Source organism: Acinonyx jubatus, chromosome A1 (genome assembly GCF_027475565.1).
Source record: "Acinonyx jubatus isolate Ajub_Pintada_27869175 chromosome A1, VMU_Ajub_asm_v1.0, whole genome shotgun sequence".
In the NCBI taxonomy this organism is placed as follows: Eukaryota; Metazoa; Chordata; class Mammalia; order Carnivora; family Felidae; genus Acinonyx; species Acinonyx jubatus.
In genome coordinates this window covers 120,899,607-120,919,600 of record NC_069380.1, presented here as the reverse complement: position 1 = coordinate 120,919,600, position 19,994 = coordinate 120,899,607, and the positions used below count along the sequence as shown (strand labels likewise).

Below are 19,994 nucleotides of genomic sequence, written 5' to 3'. Positions count from 1 at the left end.
CATGCCTATCATATTTAAAGTACAATTAAGAGGACAAGTGGCTTGGATAGGGTGAGGAAGAGGCAGTACTGGAAAAGTGTCCTGTGAGGTTATAGAGGAGGAGCATTGCAGAAACTTCCACTTTTTCTCTGAGTCAGATGGGAAGCCACTGGAGGGTTTTGCACAGAGGAGTACCACAGTCTAATAGATTTCTCAAGGGCATCTTGGGTTCTGTGTGGGGCATATGTGAACAGGGACAAGGCAACAGCGAGACTTTAGTTGGGAACTATCATGATTATTATGGAGGATGGTGGTTCAGTTCAGCTCTGGAGCTGGTCGGTGGCAGTCAGGTTAGTTGACCAGCTGGATGTGGAGTATGTGAGAAAGAGAGGACTCTGGGTTGATTCCACATACAACATGTACTCAGCAGTGACTGTTACTTGGTTTTGTGTATTGCTGGTTTGTGTCAGAATATATATGCTTTATATACACTGCATTTATAGCCCTTTTATGTTAGACCACAAAATTGGAATTTCCTTCTGACAGATAAATGAATGCCCCTGAAAGGTGTATGCTTTTGAATAAATACATATCATATTGATTTTGATGAAGACTTCTAACTTTACAAAGTGCTTTCTCGTGTCATTTTATACTCAAAACATTTCTGTATTAGAATGGCTATACTGAGTACTAGAAAAGGCATTGAATTATCCCCAGTACCAATATCTTGAGCCAAAAAAGTATATAAAAAAAAGATTCAAAAAAATAAAGTATAATTTGTTTAACACTAACCTTGCACTTGGAGTAGTTGTTAAGTTGGTAAGTGTGTCTACATATGCCAAATATCTGAATATAAACTAAATTATCTGTCCAATGTTAAAAATCAGTCAGAAACATATAAAACAATATCTCTACATTTTCAGATATTCTAAAATATTTGGTGTGGTTTCCATTGTCCTAATGTTTCTTGGGTTTTTCTACTATTTGTCTAGATGTATGAATAGGTTGTAGATACTTCCACCAACAACTTTAATTTCTCCTTCATCCCATTGCTTTTCCTTTTAAAAACACATAGAGATTTGTCACATTATAGGTTTCGCTTTGGAAATACAAAACAAATAAGACATATTATCTGCCTTTAAGAAAACATTAGTCATTTAAGAAGCTACCCCCTACCTTTTTAATAAAAAATTTTGAAGTGTCTTACAGGAATGAAGAAACAAAAAAGGAAAATACTAAATAAATGGAAGTAAGACTAAAAAATAAATAAAGTTAGGAAAATAATGTGAAGCCAGGAGTAGGATCAATGTAAAAAACGCACACCAAAACATTCTATAGCATGCTTTCAGAAAGTGGAGGTGCATCAGTAATGTGTCCTCCAGACTGGAAAGACACTTAATACTGAAACATTCATCGAGCCCCTCCTTACCATTTATGGAGTTGTATTTGGAGTAACTTAGTGATAGGAGCAAGTGGGCAGGCAGGCAGATGAGATCAGGGACATTCTCCACGAGACTATTTTCCATCCCTATTCTCCACCCGTATCAGGACCTCCATCCCCAGCTTTTAGGGAATGACGAGCATGGTGGTGAAATCACAGGATAGTTACCTGAGGTGGGGCCTTCTGTGCAGCAGTCATCTGAACTAGTTACCCAAAGTGGGCTCTCTGTGCCCGTCCTTTAGGGAAGATGAGGACAAACCTTCTCTCAATCCATTCAGGGCTTACATTACTCTGCAAGGCCTGGAACATGTAGCCCCAAGGGAGGTCATTACACAGGCATGGACAAGATGGAGGGCCAAAGATAGAGTCACTGTCATCAACACTCCTACAATTGTTTACTCAGAACTTTCTACAGCTAGGGCAAAAGAAAAAACAGGACAGGATTTATTGCTATCAACAAGATGAAAGACCAGCAGTTGCTTAGAAGAAGTACATTTTTTTTTTTTGGTCCTCAATTATGGAAACCGTTTCCCCAGTGGTTAGTAAAGGCACAGTACAGGATTTCTTGAAGAACTTTCTGACAGTAATATGGCAGTGGGTTTTATAGGGGTCATTATAATACTTCTTAGTTCAAGTAGATTACATATTAAAGTATGATCAGTAGAGAGGCCCAAACAGCCTGATCTAAGGATACATCCGTTTGTTGACCTGACTTGTGAATATCACTTACCATGCTCTGATGAGAATGCAACAACAAAAAAATCAAGCTCAATTCTCTGAATATAAGCTAGGGTTCTTTTCTTTTGGTTGTGGATTAAAGTTTGTCAACCAAAGTTACTTTGATAACCAACCCAACAAAAATTAGACTTGAGTGTCTCCTATGGAGGATAAATAACTTATCAAGGATGGTTTGCCAGAATGGAAAACCCAGACTTCCAAGTGCTCTGACAGAAGCTGACTGGAACAACCACAGTGACGTGGAACATGGGAGCTTGCGGAAGAGTCCTTAGAGGTGACACTTAAGTTAGACCTCAACAGATGAACATTATTTTGATATGGAGAAGCAGGGATGGTCCATTCCAGGTGGATAAACAGCCTGAGCAGTGCAGGAAGGGGGTGACTTTACACAGTAAGTTCACAAACAGCCCTAAGTCGTATTTGTGAGGATGGATAGTGAGCATTGGCAGGCCTGACCCTGGAGAGATGGTACAGACTCCAGCCTGAAGATGTCTGAATGAGGGGCCTGAGTTTCCTCCCCTTTAAACCTCCCCATTCATTTCACCTGGTTCTCTAAAGAAACTAGAGCCACGCCAAAAAAAATCTGCAAACTGGGAACACTTGTTTACTACAAAACTTGACAAATGGTTACTACATTTGCAGAAACCATGACTTACCTGTCAGGAGCCAGTGACTGTCATTCTCCCCTTTATACAAATATGTGTATTCCACAAAATAAACGAGAGGATTCCTGAACTCTGTTGGAGGGACTGGCTAATTATTTCATACATGTTCAAGAAATAGTGAGTGTCGGTCCACAAGTTTGTCTTGGTTTTTCTGAAGACTTTTGTACACGATGCTGCATTGCATTATGGTAACCTTATAGATGGTCTCTTTGGGATCAAGGAGAAGCCAGTTCACAAGGAACAAATTGGAAAATCATGAGAAACAATAAGCTGTATGACTAGATAAGTAATACAAAGCTTTGAAAAAAAAGTTTCAAGTCTCAAAGAAGTCAGGGTAATCCTAATGAGAAAGGAGCTTCAAAAGCAAGAGGCATTTGCTAAGGATGGTGACTGCTCACAAGCAGTCAACCCACAAGGTGTACTGGTGTACTTTATATGTGTTATCTCAGCCAGTTACTACAAAGTTGTGTGATCTGTATTACTGTCTTGACATTGTAGATAAGGAAAAACAGAGGCCCAGAGAGGTTTAGCAACTTCCCCAAAGCTATGCAGCTTGTCAATGGAAGAGCCCATTTCCACCCTCCGAACACTGACAGCTTGGCTTTAGAGTCCTTCAACTTACCACCACCTTCCTTCTTGTTTAATGAAATGTTGGAGCTTGAAGTGCCCTTAGAATTCATCCAAATCCTCTTCCTGGGGTCCTTGGATAGCTGGGATCAGATCAAGTGAATGAGGCCCACTTTTTGGGTGCCAAATGTAAAGAGGCACCAAAAACCTCAATATTCAAATAAATAATAGTTTAATGTTTTTAAAAATCAAAATTAACATTTATGATGAATAAAATATCAACATTTAAATAAAGACAGGATCTCTTTGTTAAAGACTGGATCTGTCTTAGGTTCCCTCTCTTTGCTGATGGCACCTTCATCCCAGCCTTGGTGCCTGGAGCAGCTCAGCATCACCTGGGAGGTATTCAGTAATTCAGATTTTCAGGCCCCACCCCAGACTTACTCCATCTAATGCTCAGAGGGTGGGACTCCGCAATCTGTGTTTGAACCATGCCCCCATGTGATACTGAAGTGAGTTGGAGTTTGAGAACCTCTGGTCTAGTCCAATACTTTCACTGAAAGATGAAAAGGTTGCCTATTAGTGGCAGAGTTTATGACTTTTCTTTGAGTTTGAGTTTGAGTTTCTTTTTTTAATTTTTTTATTTTTTTAATATGAAATTTATTGTCAAATTGGTTTCCATACAACACCCAACACCCATGCTCATCCCAACAGGTGCCCTCCTCAATGCCCATCACCTACCCAACCCTCCCTCCCACCCCCATAAACCCTCAGTTTGTTCTCAGTTTTAAGGAGTCTCTTATGTTTTGGCTCCCTCCTTCTCTAACCATTTTTTTTTCCTTCCCCTCCCGCATGGTCTTCCGCTAAGTTTCTCAGGGTCCACATAGGAGTGAAAACATAGGGAATCTGTCCTTCTCTGCATGACTTATTTCACTTAGCATAACACTCTCCAGTTCCATCCACGTTGCTACAAAAAGCCATATTTCATTCTTTCTCATTGCCACATAGTATTCCATTGTGTATATAAACCACAATTTCTTTATCCATTCATCAGTTGATGGACATTTAGGCTCTTTCCATAATTTAGCTATTGTTGAGAGTGCGGCTATAAACATTGGGGTACAAGTCCTCCTATGCATCAGCACTCCTGTATCCCTTGGGTAAATTCCTAGCAGTGCTACTGCTGGGTCATAGGATAGGTCTATTTTTAATTTTTTGAGGAACCTCCACACTGTTTTCCAGAGCGGCTGCACCAGTTTGCATTCCCACCAACAGTGCAAGAGGGTTCCCGTTTCTCCACATCCTCACCAGCATCTATAGTCTCCTGATTTATTCATTTTAGCCACTCTGACTGGCATGAGGTGGTGTCTGAGTGTGGTTTTGATTTGTATTTCCCTGATGAGGAGTGACATTGAGCATCTTTTCATATGCCTGTTGGCCATCTGGATGTCTTCTTGAGAGAAGTGTCTATTCATGTTTTCTGCCCATTTCTTCAGTGGATTATTTGTTTTTTGGGTGTGGAGTTTGGTGAGCTCTTTATAGATTTTGGATACTAGCCCTTTGTCCGATATGTCATTTGCAAATATCTTTTCCCATTCCGTTGGTTGCCTTTTAGTTTTGTTGATTGTTTCCTTTGCTATGCAGAAGCTTTTTATCTTCATGAGGTCCCAATAGTTCATTTTTGTTTTTAATTCCCTTGCCTTTGGGGATGTGTCAAGTAAGAAATTGCTGCGGCTGAGGTCAGAGAGGTTTTTCCCTGCTTTCTTCTCTAGGGTTTTGATGGTTTCCTGTCTCACATTCAGGTCCTTTATCCATTTTGAGTTTATTTTTGTGAATGGTGTGAGAAAGTGGTCTAGTTTCAACATTCTGCATGTTGCTGTCCAGTTCTCCCAGCACCATTTGTTAAAGAGACTGTCTTTTTTCCATTGGATATTCTTATCTACTGAACTGCTCCCCCCTCCCTTGACCGGGTGTGTTTGGCTACTTCCTAATCTGCTCTATGCCCCATTTGTCATGATTTCCTGCAAATCTGTTTCTTTCTCAGAGGCAAATCAATTTGCCTCTGAAGATCATGGTATTGTCTCTTTATGGTGAGGTATAATCATATAGAGAAGAAACCACACAAGATCCCCTAGGGGATTGTTTGGAGCAGTGGTTTTCAATGGTGGTGAGTTTTCAACCATGGTGGCATTCTATTTATTTATTTTATTTATTTTATTTTTATTTTTTGAGAGAGAGAGAGAGAGAGAGAGAGAGCGAACAAGCAGCGGAGGGGCAGAGAGAGAGGGAGACACAGAATCTGAAGCAGGTTCTAGGCTCCGAGCTGTCAGCACAGAGCCTGATGTCTGGCTTGAACTCATGAACCTTGAGATTGTGACCTGAGCTGAAGTTGGCCACTTAACCGACTGAGCCACCCAAGTGCCCCAACCATGGTGGCATTCTGGAATCACCCCCAGGAGATTGGAAAAAGCACCACTGCCCAGACCTCACCCTAGCCAAGTAAACTAGGATCTCTGGAAATAGGATTTGAATGCCACTATTTAAAAAACAACATAAGAGTGAAACCATATGGTATCTATCTTTCTCTGTATGGTTTCACTCTTATGTGGATCCTGAGAAACTTAACAGAAACCCATGGGGGAGGGGAAGGAAAAAAAAAAGGTTAGAGTGGAAGAGAGCCAAAGCATTAGAGACTCTTAAAAACTGAGAACAAACTGAGGGTTGGTGGGGGGTGGGAGAGAGGGGAGGGTGGGTGATGGGTATTGAGGGCACCTTTTGGGATGAGCACTGGGTGTTGTATGGAAACCAATTTGACAATAAACTTCATATATTGAAATAAATAAATAAATAAATAAATAAAGAAAGAAAGAAAGAAAAACAACAACAACAACAAAAACTTTTAGGTGAGGGGCGCCTGGGTGGCTCATTCGGTTGAGCATCCAATTTTGGCTCATTTCATGATCTCACGGTTTGTGGGTTCAAGCCCCATGTTGGGCTCTGTGCTGACAGCTCAGACCCCGGAGCCTGCTTTGGATTCTGTGTCTCCCTCTCTTTCTCTGCCCTTCACGCACTCATGCTCTGCCTCTCTCTCCTTCAAAAATAAATAAACATTAAAAAAAATTTAGGTGATTATAATGTGCATCCAGGATGGAGAACTAGGTTGGCCAATATGGCAGAAACCAAAGCTGGTCTCATGGCAATAATCACATGTCACAGTCCACAAAGTATAAACTAAGCGTGATCCTTTCCACTTTTCTTGTCCTCATCTTCAGTATCTTCTCCACTTCTAAATCCTGTCCACATTAATGCACACATAGCTCTTAAATTTATCCATCTCTCCATTCCGACTGCCATATTCAGAATCAACTCATTATTGATCAACTTTGGCCTCCAAACTGTACTTTGTATCTGCCCTTGGACACTTCCTCAATTGATGTGCCATTCTAGATGCATGAAAATCATTATGAAACAAAATGACTAATAATATATAAATTGCCCCCTCCCCTGCTTTAAAAACTCTCCATGACTTTCTATTCCTCTTAAGATAAGACAGACATCTTAACATGCCTCCTATGGTCCTGGGTGGTCTCAGCCAGCCCACCTCTCCCCTGCCTCTCTGCTTCAGTCACTCTTGCCTTCTAGTTTGTTACACCCTTGCTACATGGCCTTAGCACATGCTGTTGCCTCTGCCAGGAATGTTCTTCCATCCCTTCGTAGCCAATGAACACTTAGATTTCTGTTATAACTTTACATCTTGGGGAAACCTCCCCTGACCTCTCTGAGGAGATAAAATCCTCTTGTTATAAAATTTTAAAATCACGTGTTTCTCAAAAGAACAAATAAATTGAGAAGAGAGTTGAAATTCACCTGGGACAAGCAGTCATAAATTCCTATGGCACCTTCTGCTTCACCTTCATAACATAAATAACAGTTGCAGTTTTACATTTGTGTGGCCATTTAGTGAGTATATTTATCCTGCAATAGAATCTGTCAAGACAGGGGCCACATCTTTTGCTTACCATTGAATCTACAGCAGCTAGCTAGTGCTTGGAACACAGCAGGTGTTTAATAAACAGTTGCTCCAAAAAAAAAAAAAAAAAAAAAAAAGGAATGAATGAGTGCCTAGAAATTATGGCAGCAAAAGGAATGACTATGGGTGTTTACATATGGATTGCTCTCAGGACAAGCTCTCAGAACAAGAGATTCATCTTTAATCCAGGCTCTCTTTCTAGCACTGTTATCTTTGAAAAGGCCTTCTACCAGGACACCTGGGTGGCTCAGTCGGTTAAACATCTGACTTCAACTCAGGTCATGATCTCACAGTTCTTGAGTTTGAGCCCCGTTTAGGGCTTTGTACTGACAGCGCAGAGCCTGGAGCCTGCTTCGGATTCTGTCTACCCCTCTCAATGCCCCTCCCCCACTCCTGCTCGCTCTCTCTCTCTCTCTCTTTCTCTCTCTCTCAAAAATAAATAAACATTAAATTTTTTAAAAAAAGAAAAGGCCTTCTACTTTTTGAGCTGTTTTTCAAACTAGGTTTTGCTGCATTCCTTAGGGTCACTGGGTCAGACAGGGAGAAGGAGGGAAGGCTGAAGGGGCAGGTGGAATGAACCGCCTTTTAATCTCTTTCTGGATAACATTTATTTTGAAGAAAGAGATTAGTTCTTAAAAGAAAAATCATTCAAAACCACTGTCCTAGAAGGTGCCTAAAACCCCTTCTGGATCAACATGTCTGTAACACTGTTTTCCAAAGGAAACTTGACTCACACCAAGTCTGAAAGAAATGAACAGCTGGTACAGTCAGGTTTCCGTTATTCTAGAAGGCTGTACGCACGTATACATGCAAATACAGGTGGGCTTTTCTTTTCAGGAAAAGGCCTTGGAGAAACGAAGCAGGCATATTCAGCCGCATCTGCTCCAGCAAAACACAGTGACACACATAGACATTGAGTCACTCCCACTTCCTGGGCTGGCAATTTAATAGGCTTCTCAGATTGTCGGGCTCAATTAATGGTATTTACTGTGAGCACATTCCTGGGCAGGTGGCTCCGTCTCTGGGCTGCAAAGATGAATGAAGCACCTGCCTTTTCATTGTGCTCACCTTGCCCTTGAAAGGGCCACTCCCTGGTGAAGTCCCCTCCCTTCTCCCTTTCCTTGGTCTTCAGGGAAAAGCACAGTCACAACAAAAACAAATTTCCTTTTTGTATTAATTAAAATGCCTGTCCCAGGAATATGATAGAATTTCCCTGAAGCCTTTGCATCGAGTATGCAATGGAAAGAGGGAATTAAAGCTATTTTCTGCAGTAATGGGCCTTGCCTGGAGCCCTGTGGGCCACTGGAAGAGGATGGGGGAGGTGAGGAGGGAAAAGGGGGGAGGTGGAGGGAGGGAGCGTGAGGCAGCGATCTGACTTCTTCCCCATTTCCTTAGAGTACAACCCAATTATCTGTTTTACATTTGGGGTTTCAGTTTAGATTTCATTTATATCAAAGGTTACATAGCTTTAAAAAAGAAAAAGAGTGGGTATAAAAACCCACACATTTAGATGATACAAATAAAAACTCAGCACTTATTTGCCTTAATTACGTGAAGTTTTAAGACCTCAGCCTCTCTGGTAATTTCTTCCTTTGTCCATAGAGAGGTTGCTAGGTTTCACTAAAGTAGCTACTTTATTCATACCCACAAAAAAAAAATAATAAATTCCATCCATTCTAAAATTTGTACTACATTATGTTACTGGGTCTGCCCAGCTCAAAATAATGAATATATTCATGTATTATTTAGGAGGAGTAATGCAGTGTTTTTCTCCATCTTCTAATTCATTGGCTTGCAAATGTTAGCATGCCCCAGAGTCTCCTACAGGGCTTGTCAAAGTGGGGGTTATTGGGCCCACCCTGGGGTACCTTGGATGGAGCCCTAGAATTTACATTTCTAATGAGTTTCTAGGTAATGGTCATGCTAACAGTCCAGGCTGCACACTGAAAACCCCATTTTCATTCAGAAGGGTGCTAGAAATGGAGTTGTCAGAGTGGGTAAGGCACTGGGGAAGAGCCACACCTGTGGGGGCCAGGGTCTGCTGTTGGCCCAGTCTTATGCCTGAGGGCCCACCCAGAGAACCATTGTGTGTTTTTCTCAGGACCCCTCAGTCCCACCTTGAGCGGATGGTGGACAAGTTTGATGTCCTCATCTGTGCTAAGTCATGTGTGGTTGCTCATGGAAAGCATTAGTGTCCTTAGTGGGAGCCAGAGTCCAGGCGTAGCTACAGGAAAGGATTTCAGGATCAGAAGAGTACCCCTTCCTTTCCAGATCTGCCTCTGTGGCTTCTGGTTGCAATCCACCATTACTGCTACATTCCTTTGAGAGGCACTGTGCCTTGTTTAATATACCAGCACCTGGTGGGAAGATAAGGATGCCCTGAAAATGTAACTGAGTGTACTCAGCCCTGACAGAAGAAGTAAATCAGAAGAAAGTAGAACTTTAGATGTGGATGCCATCCTGCTTCAGGCTTCTGATTTTCAAAGTGGAAATGCAAGTTCAAAGAGGTTTTTTTTCCCAAAGTCCTGAAGCCAGGCCTGGACAGGCCTGGAGGGGGAAACGGGTGGGGGGGGGGGGAGAATCCAGGATGGTCTAGGGGCTTGAGGGCTTGTGGGGCATACGCTGAGGGAAGGAGCTACTGGGACCAGATGGAACATGAGTAACCCCCTTCCTGAGTGCCCTTTCTGTAATGGCAGTCTCAACGTGGCCCCAAACTGGAAACCTCAGGGTTGCCTTGAACTTGTTTTTCTATGTCCCCATGGAGTCACCATGTCTTTCCATCAGTCTCCTTCTTTCCATTACCTCTCCTGCTGCTGAAGGCCAGGCCCCTCTGTCACTGTAGCCTTCAGATTCTGTCTGCTGTGCCTGAAATCAGTCTTCCATACAGACACCAGGGTTCTCTGACAGACATTTTCTGTCACTGCCTAGCACCAACAGGCAACAGTCCCATCTTCTCAGTATGGCACTCAACTTGCTCCCTTCCCTCAACTCAACTTGCCTTTTCTCTTTTATGGCCTTACATTCCCTTCCATACAAACCACGTTCCAGCTATATGCCACATGACTTAGAAGTCCCTGAACCACTTCCCCGGACTGTTTTTACTTAAGCTACCCTCTGTTCCCTCCTACACTCAGAATTCTCCCAATCATTTAAGGTCAAGGTCAAGCTCTCCTCTGTGAAGTGTTTCCCGATCTACCAGTAAGATCTGAAATCTCCCTCTCTTTGATGACCTGATGGCATTTTTATTTATGAATCTGTCATAGGCCTAGCTTAACTCTGTCCATAATGAAGGCCTGCTTATGAGCACACCCATACGTGTATCCTACTCTCCTTGGTACCAAAATATAACCAAAAGTAACCATGGTTGTTTATCCTTCCAGGATTCTGATGACTCCTGCATGAACACTGACCACATTGTTGTCATTTTCATTTATTGTGATAAGAGAGTTGAGACTTGAACCTTACCTCAGAATAAATTAAAACATGACATATTGCACAATATATACTGCTGATTTTATGAACATTGGACAGTTAGATCCATCCAACAATGATGATTCATTCCCGCCACCAGTAGAAAGTCCAAAAGGGGAAACCTTGCCCTTCTGTGCCTCTGCCCATTGTGTGTTTTACTCATAATCCCTAAGGTCTCCCTTATTCTGGTCTTTGTTCTATCATCTTGGGTGTGTTTTCTCTGTCCTGTCTTCTGAAGCTCAGGGGTCTTGCTCACTAGAATAGACACTGTATTGCATTTTCCTGAGTCCCCAGAAGATAATCTCTGGCATGTAGTAGCTACTCAGGAAATGCGGAGTTGAATTTTTGGGAAGGCAGGTAGATGGATACCAAAGGCAATCCTTATTTCCTTCCCACCTTTTGGCAGAGTATCACTGTGTGCTTCATTGAACTGGGAAGTGCCTACATCGTCTCTGACTTCAACCTACACATTCAGCCTTAGTGAATTAGTTCTCAGAAGGTGGAACTTGTCACTGGTTACACCCCCAGTTAAAGTACCTATTTCCTTGGGCCCCCAGCCTCAGCAGAGAGTGTGACTGTTTCTATGGACAGATCGTCTATTCCTTCATTCAACAGATAATTCTAACACTATTACTGTATGTTAGAAACTGGGCCAAGGACTGAGGATACAATAGTGAAAAAGGCATGTACTCCTCCTGTTTAATGTTAATATAAATCCTGATTACTGGGAAAGCATATTGATGGGAAATACATCCCATTGTGGAGACTCAGAAAAGCCTCTCTGAAGAAGTGACATGTAGTGGAGATATCTCCTACTGTGTAGGAGACAGGCAGCTGAAGATGGGGGACAGAGTATTCTGTACAAAGGGGACAGGAATTGTGGAAACTTCAGAAGCAAGAGAGTGGTGACTTAAACTGGAGATACCACTGCCTACAGCAAAGTCTCCTCTGGCCCTCCAAATCTTGGGCTGAGGGACCCTCCTATATGTTCCCAAGCCTAATGTACTTCTGTACTCACGGCCATGATCACTCTGCATTATAATTACCTATTTACCTTGTTGATCTTTCCCGCTAAGTAATAAAATCCACAAGCACCAGCCAAGGACTGTTGGGGTTGATGGGTTGTAGCTCTCTTGTCCCTCAGGTGGAATAACTCTGATATATATATCCTACAGCAGGATTTAGTCCCAGTGGTCCCCAACACTGAATTGCTTAAAAATGCATTATTGGCTACCTTCTCTCTCCTTCTCACTTTCCTACTCCCTTATTAATGTTTTCTGAAATAACCTCCCAAATAAAACACTCACAGTCAGATCCTTGGCTTAGGATTGACTTCTAGAGGAACCCAAACTAAGATAGTACTAACCAAATACCTATTGAATGCCTGAGTCCCCTCCTGACTTAGCTGCTTATTTGCTCAATTAGGCAAGTTATTACCTCTTCGAGCCTTCACCCTTTTCCCCTCCATCCTATAAAATGTCTTCCCTACTTTACCAGATTGTTGCTTGGCTCTAGTGATGGATGGTTCATGAAAAGTTTGCTTGAGTTGTATTGAGTTGTTGAAATGGACCACTTCCCTGTCATATGCCCATGTGACCTAGCTGGAATGCAGCCAAGTAAGAGCCAAGTGGCTGGAAGAGATTTTCTGACTGCCTCTCTTGACCTCAAGAACCCAAAATCTGCTCAGTTATTCCTGAAGTGGGTTCATACCTAGAGGGAAAACATGGTGCTTTAATGAGAGGTAGTTTTCTGTAGGTCACACAATAGCTCTGGGGCCTGTTCCTGCCTTCTGGCTTAAATAGCAGCTCTGGACCCACAGAGAATGGCTACAAACCATTCCAGTGTTCTCACATAGGGAATCAGAATTTGGTTTATATGTGACTCACATTCATGTAAAACTATGTTGGATATTTCTGGTTAATGTGACAGTGACGATAATGGCATTAATGATGATGATAGCAACTGTCATTTATAGAACCCCTGCTATGAGCTGGGAGTTTCACACTTACCACCAATGTAAAGCCTCCAAGCAGTCCTATGCAGTTGTCATTATTAACCCCATTTTGTCAATGAGAAAGTTGAGGCTTAGAGACCAAACTTCTGCTTAAGATCACACAGTGGCAACTTACAGAGTTGCATTCACATTCTCAGTCTCATACTCTGTGGGATCCTTAGTAGATTCTCCATCACAAGAACAGAGAATTAGAGTTCACTGAAGACATGGCTGCCACACCTTGTCTTGGATTTACCTCAGAGTAACGTCTTGTTGGTCATAATACACATGCCACCAGAGGCCAAGTGGGGAGCCTAGACTTCTGCCCTCAAGAGTGTGTAATGAAGTATCTCAACATCCCCACTCAGGTGAGATCACAGAAGGCCAAGTAGAAACCCATGACATTCATTCAGCCAGGTGCTACTGAGGCTCCCTGCACTGCGGGCACAGTGGAGACCACATGAGGTGCCTAGGATTCTATCCCCACCTGCGGTAGTGATGAGGCACCCCTCCTCTTCCCTACTAGGGGTGTCATTGGATACCTAGGGGAGAGTCAGAACTTCACCACCACCACCAGCAGAATGAAAAGCCACCTTCCCCTCCCCCAACATACATCAGGTGTCGTTGAAGGGAAACAGTAGCATGGAACTGTCCCTTTGATTCATGGAGGTATCAGTGGAGGCCTACCAAGGAGTCAGAACCTCCTCTTCACACTGCCACGCCTTCCCAGTAGTAATGAAGAGTCATCCCTCTCAGGTATTAATGGAGGCCAAATGAGAAACATGGACTCTAATCCCCAAAGGCAGTTATAATCCTGCACCTCTCCCCATTTCTTTTCTGGAGCAGTGTCCTAAAGGAAACAAGCTAAAACAGAAGGCTTAATTAAAATGCAGAGGCTCATAGTAAACTACCCAAACGTCTGGATTTCAACTGAAAATCACTCATTGTACAAAGAACAAGATCTCAAATTGAATGAAAGGACAACAAATGCCCATACTGGGATGACAAAAATATTAGAATTATCTGACAAAGATTTTAAAAGAAGTGATCTTAAAAATGCTTCAACAGTAATTATAAACACAGTTGAAACAAATAGAAATATAGAAAGTTTCAGGAAAGAAGAAAAAGATCTTAAAAAAGAACAAAATGGAAATTTTAGAACTGAAGAATATAATACACAAAATTAAAAACAAAAACAAAAAACCCAAAGAGTGGGCTAAAAAGCAAAATGGCAGAAAAAGAGGAAACTATCAGCTAACTAGAAGATGAACAAAAGAAATCACACAATCTGAACAACAGAAAGAAATTAGCCTGAAAATAAAAAAAATTAACAGAGCCATAGGAACTTGTGGAAATATAACAAAAGATTTAACAATCGTGTCTTGGGAGTCCCAGAAATAGAAGAGAAAGAAGGCAGGGTTGAAAAGGTACTCAAATAAATAATGACTTAAGACTTCATATATTTTTAAAAAAAGACACACACCCACCTTCTAATTCAGAAAACTGAGCAGATCCCAAACAGGATACGTGCTCTTTTGACAGTTTGTATGCCATGAAAACTTACAGGAACTGATAATGAGAAATTAATCATCACTGAATTTTACATTCTAAATAAATCCATAGTACTTGACTAGATTTATAAAAACTATTGTTTCTAGAAATGTGAAAGAAGAAAACACACTCCCCAAATTGCCTTAGCACAAAGGCTCTAAATTATAGTAAAACAATATGTTCAGCTTTAACACCTTCCCCATTGTTAATGGGAAGTTAATTTATGTACTATTTAAGTGTTTTATCTAGTAGATAAAATTTGTATTATAGGTTTCCTTACATAAAAATACTCCTTGAATACCTACAGACACACTGACCAACACAAAAAGGTGATAACCATTTAAGAATATTGAGGAAGCTTTTAACCCTCCCCCGTCCAACTGTATTTTTTTCCATATATCTTTTCCTGTAAATATTAATGAAAATTACTTATAACCACCATTATCTGGTTCCTACCAATTCAGATGTGTAATTGAGTTGTTTGAAAGGTATATTTTTCATCATGGAGGTGTGTATCAATGTGAACATAATAGTTCCATTTGAGAACCTCAATTACAAAGAGATGTCTGTCCCAGCAAATAGTTATCTTTTTAAGTAGGCATTTTACATGAAAAAATTGGGGTTGGTAGTACAAGAGGTAGTAAGATAAAAATACAGCTTTTGAAAGTATATTTAAACTTAAATCTCTTGAAATATATGGAGTCATCAACTCCCAACTGTAATTAATGAATTTTTACCATAAATCACTTTTAATAATAAATTATGTTTCTGGTTATGTTTTTCAAGTCCAACTTTTGTAGGAACAAAGAATAAGTGTCTATTATTCTTTAAAAAAAAGAAAAAACAACTCACTTCAAATATAACAATATAGGCATGTTGAAGGGAAAAGGATGGAAAATATATATCATGCAAACAATCAGAAGGAAGAAGGACTAGCTACAATTAACATCAGATAAAGAGAACTTAGGGGTGAAGAAAATTACAAGAGACAGAGAGGGGCATTATATAATGATAAAAGAATCATTTCATCAAAGGACATAGCAATCCTAAATGTGTACTAACCAAATATATTAAGCAAAACTGATATAATTAAAAGGAGAAATAGACAGTTACAGTTAGAGCCTTCAACACCACTTTTTTCTCAATTTGATAGAACAGCTAGACAGAAATAACAAGGATGTGGAAGAACACAGCAACACCCTCAGCCAGTAGGGTCTAATTGATGTTTGTGGAACATGACAGCCAACAACAGTAGAGCACACATTTTTAAGTGCTCATGGGAAATACACCATATCCTACACCATAAATCAAACCCCATCAAATTTAAAAGAATTAACATCATATGGAGGGTGTTATCTGACCACAGTGGAATCAAACTAGAAATCATTAGCAGCAAGATAATAGGAAACTTTCCAAACACTTGGAAACTAAACAACAAACTTCTAAATAATCCAGGGTCAAAGAGGAAGTCTCAAGGAAAATGTAAAATATATATTGAACTGAATGAAAATAAAATACAATATATCAAAATTTATGGGATGTGGCTAAAGCTGAGAAGAAAATTTGTAGTACTGAATTCATGCATTAGAAAAAAAGAAAATTCTCAAATCAATAATCCAAGATCCTACCTCAAGAACCTAGAAAAGAAGAACAAAATAAGCCCAAAGCAAGCAGCAGAAGAAAAGAATAAAATAAGAGCTAATTAGAAGCAAGGTATGATACGTGGCTGGTTTGGGGAGCATATCTAGTTTTCTCTAGTGGGTCCTAGGTTGGAAGTATGGGCAAAATATAGGGAAAGTGTGAGTCAAGGACACAGTCCTGACCATTCCGGGCCGCTTGATGCAGAGATTATGGTTTGACTTTCCAGGTTGGATGCTGCAGAGCTCGTAGGTCAGAGTTCTGTTGTCATTGTCAGTTTGGATATTTGTTGCCTCAATTTATATATTTAACCTCTCCATTCTATTTCTATAGTATTCTTGAAATAAAATTATAGAATTAAAGAGCAGATTCGTGGTTGTCATGGGTTACGATGGGGTTAAACAGGGAGGGAGTGTTGGGATGGCTATAAAAGCATAACATGAAAAAGTAAAAAAAAATAATAATAACATGAGAGATACTTGGGGGTGATAAGAATGTTCTGTATCTTTATCATATCAATGTCAGTATCCTCCTGGTTGTGATATTATACAATAATTTTACAATAAACTGGATAAAAGGCACAAGGGCTCTCTGTCATTGCTTACAACTGCTTACGAATTTATAATTGTCTCAAAATAAAGGAGTTTAATTAAATTAAAAAATTCCCAGACAAAAAGAGAATGTCTTCCAAAGAATGACAGACAGCTGAATTCCCAATAACAATACTGAGGGTCAGAAAACAATTACCAGGATAATTGATTCAAACCACTGAAGAAAAATTAAATAATTATCAGCATAGAGCACTTTATACAGCTAAACTCTCATTCAAGAATAAGGACAGAATAGAAGCTTCTGGACATGAATAGACATGTTTCCAAAGAATATATCCACATGGCCAGCAGACACATGAAAAGATGCTCAACCATCACTCATCATTAGGGAAACACAATTCAAAACTACAATGAGATATCACCTCATATCTATCAGAATGGCTAAAAGCAACAATATAAGAAACAACAGTTGTTGGTGAGAATGTGGAGAAAGGGTAACCCTCTTACACTGTTGGTAAGAAAGTAAAGTGGTGCAGGCACTGTGGAAAATAGTATGGCGGTTCCTCAAATATTAAAAATGGAACTATCCTACCATCCAGCAATTGTACTACTCAGTATTTACCCAAAGAATACAAAAATACTAATTGAAAGAGACACATGTACCCAGGTGTTTATAGCAGTGTTATTTACAATAGCCAAATTATGGAAACAGCCCAAGTGTCCTTCAGCTGATGAATGGATAAAGAAGATGTGGTATATATATACATATGATGGCATATTATTCAGCCATAAAAAAAAGAATAAAATCTTGCCATTTGCAACAACCTGGATGGAGCTACAGAGTACTATGCTAAGCGAAATAAATCAGTCAGAGAAAGATAAATATCATATGATTTCACTCATATGTGGAATTTAGGAAACAGACCAAACAAGCAAAGGAATAAAAAGAGAAAGACAAACCAGGAAACAGACTCTTGACTATAGAGAATAAACTGAGGGTTACCAGAAGGGAAGTGCAGGGGGGGGGGGGATGGGTGAAATAGGTGGTGGGAATTAAGGAGGGCACTTCTCCTGATGAGCACCGGGTGATGTATGGAAGTGTTGAATCACTATATTCTACACCTGAAACTAATATTACACTGTATGTTAACTAACTGGTATTTAAATAAAAACTTTAAAAAAAATAGAAACTTCTGATCTTAAGGGCTCTGAGAATTTACCGCTCAAGACCCACCCGAAAAGAAAAATTGAAATATGAACCGCAGTAAGAAGGAAATTGAACCCATATTCAAGGAAGGGGATGACTGAATTAATTACTTGAACAAGTATTTATAGATGTGTACTCTGTCAGGCACAGTGCTGGAGGCAAAGGCATACCACAGAGAACAAAACAGGCAAAATGCTCCTTATGGAGGTTCAAGTTCTAGAGAAGAAGCCATGCAATAAACAAGAAAAATGAGTAAGAAATAAAGTAATTTAAGTGTTCTGAAATTGCACAGGGTTCTTTCTAGATATGGATGTCTTTTTAATCATTTCAGGAATCACTGTTTCTTAGAGTATCCATATGAAAATAAATGTAGAAATACAACACTCCCAGAAGTTACAGGGTCTAACAAAAATGCTTAGACTAGTAAGGATATAGAATATTTGATTAATACGGTTAGCTAGTGTCGTGTAATAAACAAGTGTGTGTATAAAATCCTGTGCTTACAAATTAGAGAAGGCGGTTCCTTTCAAGCATGTATAAACCTTCACAAAAACTGACTGTGAATTAGCTTCAACTCACATGTGATAAAACACTCTAATAATCAGTTTCATAGAGAACAACGTACTGTACAATGAGAATCAGTAGCAAAACAACAGATAAAATTTTTGTTTCATATACAAGTTGACTCCCAGCCCACTGAAGTCCACAGGGAGTTGAGTTCAGCTCACTCTTAGCTCAGACATGAGAGCCTCCGTTCTCTCCCTTCAATCTTTCTCCCACTGTTGTTTTTGTCCCCCACCCCTGTTCCTAACCTTAATCTTTAAGGTTGTCGATCATCTGGGTTTCCTTGTGGGTGGGACTGTATCAGGGAGGGGAGGAAAGGTGTAAAGGAGGCAAAGGTTAGAGTACCCCTCAGAGCATTAGGCCACTTATCCTGCCAAATTCGACCTTCTCTTTGCATGCCATCTCTGCTGCTTTGTAATTAAAGGATTTCTGGCTCATTCTCTCCATTATCAAGGTATCCTCCTCTCATCCTGTCTTCAAGGTATCTTTAACTCCAGTAAGGGAGTTGGTGGGGAGGAGTGAGGAAGCACAGATACATGCGTACTTTTAAATTTTTATCATAATGGAATCATACAACATACTGTTCTGAATTTCTTTTTTTTTTGCAAAAAATATATTGTAGACATCTCTCCATAACAATAGATACAGGTCTACTTCAGTTTTTTTAATAAAAGGATAAAATTATATTTTGTGGATGCTGAAGGACAAAAAAACCACAAAACTCTACTGTAGAACACGAAACAACATAACATTACATATACTGTTGAATATGTATGATTATATTATACACATTTCAAAGTGAGAAGATGCAGGCTTAATATACTGATTCATTGAAGATTTATTGATTGAGCGCTTACCACATGGCATGTACCACTCTAGGCAGTAAAGATACAGCCATAAACAAAATCGGTGAAATTTCCTGCTGTCTTGGAGCTTATATTCTGGCGAGAGGAAACAAAAAAATAAACATAATAAACAACAACATTACATAGAATTTTATAAGTGGCAAATGCTATGGAGAAAAAGAAAGCAGGACAAGGTGGATGGGGAGTATTGAGAAGGGGTGCAATTGTAGCTAGAGGAATCAGGGAGGACCTTGGTGGCACATATGAGCAAAACCATTCCGAGAAGGTGCAGTTACCTGGAAGAAAAGTGTTTCAGGCAGAAGAAGCAGACAGTTCAAAGGCCATGAGGTAGGAGCATATGTGGCCTATTGGAGGAACAGCAAGCAGCCCAGTGTTACTGGAGTGAGGTGACCAGAAAGGAGAGAAGTAGGACGTGAAACCATTCCTAAGGACATTAGCTTTTCTTCTAAGTTAAATGGAAGCCATTGGATGGTTTTTGAGTTGGAGAGTGATGTTCATGGAGTAATGCTTTAATAGGATCCCTCTGTCTCTTGTGATGAGCGTAGACTCTAGAGAGTTAAGGGTCAATGAAGGAAGATTAGGTAGGAGGCTATTGCCAGAACCCAAGGATAAAATCGTGGGAGCCAGGCCCCAGGCAACACCAGTGGAGGGCTAAGAAGTGGTTACATTCTGACGGGTTTTAAAGGGTGGACCTAATAGACTTTGCTGATGGGTTAGATATGGGATGTGAAAG

At 40.3% G+C, this 19,994-nt stretch overlaps 1 protein-coding gene and 1 long non-coding RNA gene across 9 annotated transcripts in view; one reads left to right on the top strand and one right to left on the bottom strand.

The window, feature by feature from the left end:
- Positions 1-19,994, top strand: part of PPP2R2B (protein phosphatase 2 regulatory subunit Bbeta) — a 507,195-nt gene that overhangs the window by 126,162 nt on the left and 361,039 nt on the right. The gene's annotated exons all lie outside the window — the stretch shown is intronic.
- The window catches only part of LOC106984956 (uncharacterized), a 50,373-nt gene continuing 49,629 nt past the window's right edge, over positions 19,251-19,994 (bottom strand). For 3 of the 4 annotated variants that reach the window (XR_008298603.1, XR_008298600.1, XR_008298605.1), the window contains one exon: positions 19,252-19,336. This is a non-coding gene — a long non-coding RNA (uncharacterized LOC106984956). Of the gene's footprint in view, positions 19,337-19,994 lie in introns of all 4 variants that reach the window. The other variant, XR_008298601.1, reaches the window with a different exon arrangement.